At 55.9% G+C, this 7,119-nt stretch overlaps 1 protein-coding gene across 7 annotated transcripts in view; it reads right to left on the reverse strand.

Moving 5' to 3' along the window:
* Positions 1-5,645, reverse strand: part of CEP170 (centrosomal protein 170) — a 97,100-nt gene extending 91,455 nt beyond the window's left edge. For 5 of the 7 annotated variants that reach the window (XM_038760791.1, XM_038760790.1, XM_038760789.1 and 2 more), the window contains exon 1: positions 5,490-5,645. The gene's annotated coding sequence lies outside the window, so the exon portion shown is untranslated. The remainder of the gene's footprint in view (positions 1-5,489) is intronic. The other 2 variants (XM_038760793.1, XM_038760792.1) reach the window with 1 other exon arrangement.
* Between the last annotated feature and the right edge of the window lie 1,474 nt (positions 5,646-7,119).

Below are 7,119 nucleotides of genomic sequence, written 5' to 3' on the forward strand. Positions count from 1 at the left end.
TAAAAAAACAAACAATACTTTAGATCAAAACCCATTTTAGAAGAGACACCCATCCCCTTTCCAGGTTTTGCTTTGAATGTGTGCAATCTGAACTGCCATTTCCATCCTTATCCATTCACAACAGACAAAAATCCATGGCCGTGGCTTTCAAGGTGGAGGTACGAAGCCTGATTTTGACCACTTTTCTTTTATCAGACTCCATGGTACTGCAGCCCTGCCCTGTTCAAGTTTTCATAACTGCATTAATTTCTCAGGCCTGGAAAGAGTGGACATTTTCTCGGTACAGTATTGTACTGTCCACCGGAATGGGACTTGTCATGAGCAGGGAGTGTGCCTGCTAATTCTGCTGTATTGCCCTCTCCCAAAAACCTGGCACAGTGCTCTGCACAAAGTAAGCACTCAATACCACTGATTGATTGATTGATTGGGAATGGATTCTCTCCCCAGACACCCTCCAGGCTTCTCTTCTGGCCCTTTGCTCATCCTATTTGATTCTATCCCCCTTCTCCCACCCCTGACTTGCCCGCCCCCTCAACCCCAAGGCTGGCATTCAGGTCCAAGGGAGAAGTGAGGGAGATTTGGGGGGCCAGAAAGCCATGTCCACTGTTCACGGCGCCAGGGTAGTCATCTGATTCCCTGGCATCCAGTCACTTTCCAGCCAGCCGGGTCACTCTTAATTCAAAAATAACGGGTGCAGGTCAGCGATGATCATGTAATCCCCTTCCCTCAGAGAGCATTATTAAGCATCTTGGTGGTCAAACAGGAGAATCCCCACCCCGGGGAGGCTTGTCCTCCATCTACCCTGCAGCCAGCATGGGGCATCTATTTTGCGGGCAGCACGGGGGCATCTACCACAACGACATCTACAGCAGGGGTATCTACCATGGGGTAATCTACCCTGCGGCCAGCACAGGGGCATCTACCACGAGGACACCTACCACGGGGGTATCTCCCATGGGGGCAGCTCAGGGGCATCTACCACGAAGACATCTACCACAAAGACATCTACAGCAGGGGCATCTGCTCTGTGGGCAGCTCGGGGGCATCTACCACAAAGACATCTACAGCAGGGGCATCTCCCCTGTGGGCAGCTCAGGGGCATCTACCACAAAGACATCTGCAGTAAGGGCATCTGCCCTGTGGGCAGGCCGGGGGCATCTCCTCTGTGGGCAGCCCGGGGGCATCTACCACAAAGACATCTACAGCAGGGGCATCTGCCCTGTGGGCAGCTCGGGGGCATCTACCCCGAAGACATCTACCATGGGGGCATCTACCCCAGAGACATCTACCAGGGAGGCATCTCCCCTGGGGGCAGCTCGGGGGCATCTACCCTGAAGACATCTACCATGGGGAAATCTACCCCAGAGACATCTACCACGGAGGCATCTACTCTGGAGGCATCTCCCCTGTGGGCAGCCCGGGGGCATCTACCACAAAGACATCTACTGCAGGGGCATCTGCCCTGTGGGCAGCTCAGGGGCATCTACCCCGAAGACATCTACCATGGGGACATCTACCCCAGAGACATCTACCAGGGAGGCATCTCCCCTGTGGGCAGCCTGGGGCATCTACCACACAAAGACATCTACAGCAGGGGCATCTGCCCTGTGGGCAGCTCGAGGGCATCTACCCCGAAGAGATCTACCATGGGGACATCTACCCCAGAGACATCTACCAGGGAGGCATCTACTCCGGGGGCATCTCCCCTGTGGGCAGCTCGGGGGCATCTACCACAAAGACATCTACAGCAGGGGCATCTGCCCTGTGGGCAGCCCAGGGGCATCTCCCCTGTGGGCAGCCCGGGGGCATCTCCCACGAAGACATCTACAGCAGGGGCATCTGCCCTGTGGGCAGCTCAAGGGCATCTACCCTGAAGACATCTACCATGGGGACATCTACCCCAGAGACATCTACCAGGGAGGCATCTACTCCAGGGGCATCTCCCCTGTGGGCAGCTCGGGGGCATCTACCACAAAGACATCTACAGCAGGGGCATCTGCCCTGTGGGCAGTCTGGGGGCATCTACCACGAAGACATCTACAGCAGGGGCATCTGCCCTGTGGGCAGCTTGGGGGCATCTACCCCAAAGACATCTACCATGGGGGCACCCGCCCCAGAGACATCTACCATGGAGGCATCTACTCCGGGGGCATCTCTCCTGTTGGCAGCTCAGGGGAATTTACCACAAAGACATCTGCAGCAGGGGCATCTGCCCTGTGGGCAGCTCGGGGGCATCTACCCCGAAGACATCTACCATGGGGGCATCTACCCCAGAGACATTTACCTGGGAGGCATCTACGCCGGGGGCATCTCCCCTGTGGGCAGCTCGGAGGCATCTACCACAAAGACATCTACAGCAGGGGCATCTGCCCTGTGGGCAACTCGGGGGCATCTACCCTGAAGACATCTACCCTGGGGGGACCTACCCCAGAGACATCTACCAGGTAGGCATCTACTCCAGGGGCATCTCCCCTGTGGGCAGTTCGGGGGCATCTACCACAAAGACATCTACAGCAGGGGCATCTACCCCAAAGACATCTACCATGGGGGCATCTACCCCAGAGACATCTACCAGGGAGGCATCTACTCCAGGGGCATCTCCCCTGTGGGCAGCTTGGGGGCATCTACCACAAAGACATCTACAGCAGGGGCATCTACCCCGAAGACATCTACCATGGGGGCATCTACCCCAGAGACATCTACCAGCGAGGCATCCACTTCGGGGCCTCTCCTCTGTGGGCAGCTCGGGGGCATCTACCACAAAGACATCTACAGCAGGGGCATCTGCCCTGTGAGCAGCTTGGGGGCATCTACCCCGAAGACATCTACCATGGGGGCACCTACCCCAGAGACATTTACCACGGAGGCATCTCCCCTGCGGGCAGTTCGGGGGCATCTACCACAAAGAGATCTACAGCAGGGGCATCTACCCCAAAGACATCTACCATGGGGGCATCTACCCCAGAGACATCTACCAGGGAGGCATCTACTCCAGGGGCATCTCCCCTGTGGGCAGCTTGGGGGCATCTACCACAAAGACATCTACAGCAGGGGCATCTACCCCGAAGACATCTACCATGGGGGCATCTACCCCAGAGACATCTACCAGCGAGGCATCCACTTCGGGGCCTCTCCTCTGTGGGCAGCTCGGGGGCATCTACCACAAAGACATCTACAGCAGGGGCATCTGCCCTGTGAGCAGCTTGGGGGCATCTACCCCGAAGACATCTACCATGGGGGCACCTACCCCAGAGACATTTACCACGGAGGCATCTCCCCTGCGGGCAGTTCGGGGGCATCTACCACAAAGAGATCTACAGCAGGGGCATCTACCCCAAAGACATCTACCATGGGGGCATCTACCCCCGAGACATCTACCAGGGAGGCATCTACTCCAGGGGCATCTCCCCTGTGGGCAGCTCGGGGGCATCTACCACAAAGACATCTACAGTGGGGCATCTACCCCGAAGACATCTACTATGGGGGCATCTACCCCAGAGACATCTACCAGCGGGGCATCTACTCCGGGGGCCTCTCCTCTGTGGGCAGCTCGGGGGCATCTACCACAAAGACATCTACAGCAGGGGCATCTGCCCTGTGAGCAGCTTGGGGGCATCTACCCCGAAGACATCTACCATGGGGACACCTACCCCAGAGACATCTACCACGGAGGCATCTCCCCTGCGGGCAGCTCGGGGGCATCTACCACAAAGAGATCTACAGCAGGGGCATCTACCCCGAAGACATCTACCATGGGGGCATCTACCCCCGAGACATCTACCAGGGAGGCATCTACTCCAGGGGCATCTCCCCTGTGGGCAGCTCGGGGGCATCTACCACAAAGACATCTACAGTGGGGCATCTACCCCGAAGACATCTACCATGGGGGCATCTACCCCAGAGACATCTACCAGCGAGGCATCTACTCCGGGGGCCTCTCCTCTGTGGGCAGCTCGGGGGCATCTACCACAAAGACATCTACAGCAGGGGCATCTGCCCTGTGAGCAGCTTGGGGGCATCTACCCCGAAGACATCTACCATGGGGGCACCTACCCCAGAGACATCTACCACGGAGGCATCTCCCCTGCGAGCAGCTCGGGGGCATCTACCACAAAGACATCTACAGCAGGGGCATCTACCCCGAAGACATCTACCATGGGGGCATCTACCCCAGAGACATCTACCAGCGAGGCATCTACTTCGGAGGCCTCTCCTCTGTGGGCAGCTCGGGGGCATCTCCCACCACAACGACATCTACAGCAGGGGCATCTGCCCTGTGGGCAGCTCGGGGGCATCTACCCCGGAGACATCTACAACGGAGGCACCTACTCCGGGGGCATCTCCCCTGTGGGCAGCACGGGGGCATCTACCACAAAGACATCTACAGCAGGAGCATCTACCCTGAAGACATCTACCATGGGGGCATCTACCCCACAGACATCTACCAGCGAGGCATCTATTCCGGGGGCATCTCCCCTGTGGGCAGCTCGGGGGCATCTACCACAAAGACATCTACAGCAGCAACATCTACCCTGAAGACATCTACCATGGGGGCATCTACCCCCGAGACATCTACCAGTGAGGCATCTACTCCGGGGGCCTCTCTCTTGTGGGCAGCTCGGGGGCATCTACCACAAAGACATGTACAGCAGGGGCATCTGCCCTGTGGGCAGCTCGGGGGCATCTACCCCAGAGACATCTACTACGGAGGCATCTACTCCGGGGTCAACTCCCCTGTGGGCAGCTCGGGGGCATCTACCCCGAAGACATCTACCATGGGGGCATCTGCCCCAGAGACATCTACCACGGAGGCATTTACTCCGGGGCATCTACCACAAAGACATCTACAGCAGGGGCATCTGCCCCGAAGACATCTACCATGGGGGCACCTACCCCAGAGACACCTACCAGGGAGGCATCTATTCCGGGGGCATCTCCCCTGTGGGCATCTACCACAAAGACATCTACAGCAGGGGCATCCACCCCGAAGACATCCACCCTGGGGGCATCTACCAAGGAGGCATCTACGGCAGGGCTTTGGCAGCTTGGCCTAAACATGATGGCTTGGCGTTGGGCTGCAGGCCGGGCCTGCGGGGGGACAATGAAGGCGCCGGGCGATGCCCAGGAGGGCAGGACCGCCCTCCCTCCCCCTCCGGGCAGCGGGGCTGGGGGGTTGGGAGCCCACCGAGCAAAAAAAAAAAAAAAAAAAAAAAAAAAAAGACAAAAAGGATAACCATGACAGCAACCCTAAAAATAACAATGATAAAATCAATAAATCAAGAGGGCGGCCATCTGGGGAAAAGGGGGCGGGAGGGGCAACCATCATCATCATCATCATCATCATCATTTGGGTAGGGACTGGATATGTTGCCAACTTGTACTTCCCAAGCGCTTAGTACAGTGCTCTGCACACAGTAAGCGCTCAGTAAATACGATTGATGGATTGATCATCATCCCCATCATCCCCCAAGGCTGAGCGCATCACTTACCCCTCACCATCGGGAGGGACCGGCCGCTTCCCCAAAATCTCCCCCTGCCAAAAAAAGAAAAAAAAAACACGAAAAAGGCCCCCTCCCCAGCCGTTCTGCTATAGCGCGACCGCTCCCGCTGCTGCGCGCTCGGCTATAACGTTATTCCCCCCCAACGCCCCGCACATAGCGGTAACGGCGAAGAGCGACGCCCTACTGCGCAGGCGCGCCCCGGGCCGGGAGGGAGGGGCGGCGAGGGCGCCCAGGCCGCGCACTGCGCAGGCGCCAACGCGGAGACAATGAAGAGCGCGGCCGCGGGGGCGGGGCCTCGCACGTTCTCACCCCCCCCCCCCCCCCACCATCCCCGCGCAGGCGCGTTCCGCCGCCAGCGCGAACAATAAAGACCAGCGCGCGCTTGGCGTCGCATCCGAGGGGGACTACGATTCCCGTGAGCCCGCGCGGTGGCCCCAACGCGCATGCGCATAAGGGGGGGGGCCATCCGCCAAGGCGGGATCCGGAGAGGCCCTTCCACTCATTCATTCATTGTCTTATTTATTCATTCATTCAATCGTTTTTTATTAATAATAATAAAAAATAATAATGGCATTTGTTAAGCGCTTACTATGTGTAGAGCACTGTTCTTAGCGCTGGGGGGTTACAAGGTGATCATCATCATCATCAATCGTATTTATTGAGCGTTTACTGTGTGCAGAGCACTGTACTAAGCGCTTGGGAAGTCCAAGTTGGCAACATATAGAGACAGTCCCTACCCAACAGTGGGCTCACAGTCTAAAAAGGGGAGACAGAGAACAAAACCAAACATACTAACAAAATAAAATAAATAGAATAGATATGTACAAGTAAAATAAATAAATAAATAGAGTAATAAATACGTACAAGCATATATACATATATAGAGGGGCTGAGGTGATCAAGTTGTCCCACGTGGGGCTCACAGTCATAATCCCCATTTGACAGATGAGGGAACTGAGGCTCAGAGAAGTGAAGTGACTTGCCCAAGGTCACACAGCAGACATGTGGTGGAGTCGGGATTCGAACCCAGGACCTCTGACTCCAAAGCCCGGGCTCTTTCCACTGACCCAGGAGCACAAGTTGGCAACCGAGAGGGACGGTCCCTACCCAACAACGAGCTCACAGTCTAGAAGGGGGGAGACAGACAACAAAACAAAATGTGACAGGTGTCAAATCGTCAGAACAAATAGAATTAAAGCTACATTCATTCAATCGTATTTATTGAGCGCTAACTGTGTGCAGAGCACTGTTCTAAGCACTTGGGAAGTACAAGAGGGCAACATATAGAGACGGGCCCTACCCAACAACGGGCTCACAGTCTCGAAGGGGGAGACAGACAACAAAACAAAACATGACAGGTGTCAAATCGTCAGAACAAATAGAATTAAAGCTACATTCATTCAGTCGTATTTACTGAGTGCTGTGTGCAGAGCGCTGTACTAAACGCTTGGGAAGTACAAGTCAGTAACAGATAGAGACGGTCCCTACCTAACAATGGGCTTACAGTCTAGAAGACAGACAACAAAACAAAACACGTGGATGGGTGTCAAGTCGTCAGAACAAATAGAATTAAAGCTATATTTATTCAATCATATTTTTTGAGCACTTACTGTGTGCC

The sequence above is a fragment of the Tachyglossus aculeatus genome, chromosome 19 (assembly GCF_015852505.1).
Source record: "Tachyglossus aculeatus isolate mTacAcu1 chromosome 19, mTacAcu1.pri, whole genome shotgun sequence".
NCBI lineage: Eukaryota > Metazoa > Chordata > Mammalia > Monotremata > Tachyglossidae > Tachyglossus > Tachyglossus aculeatus.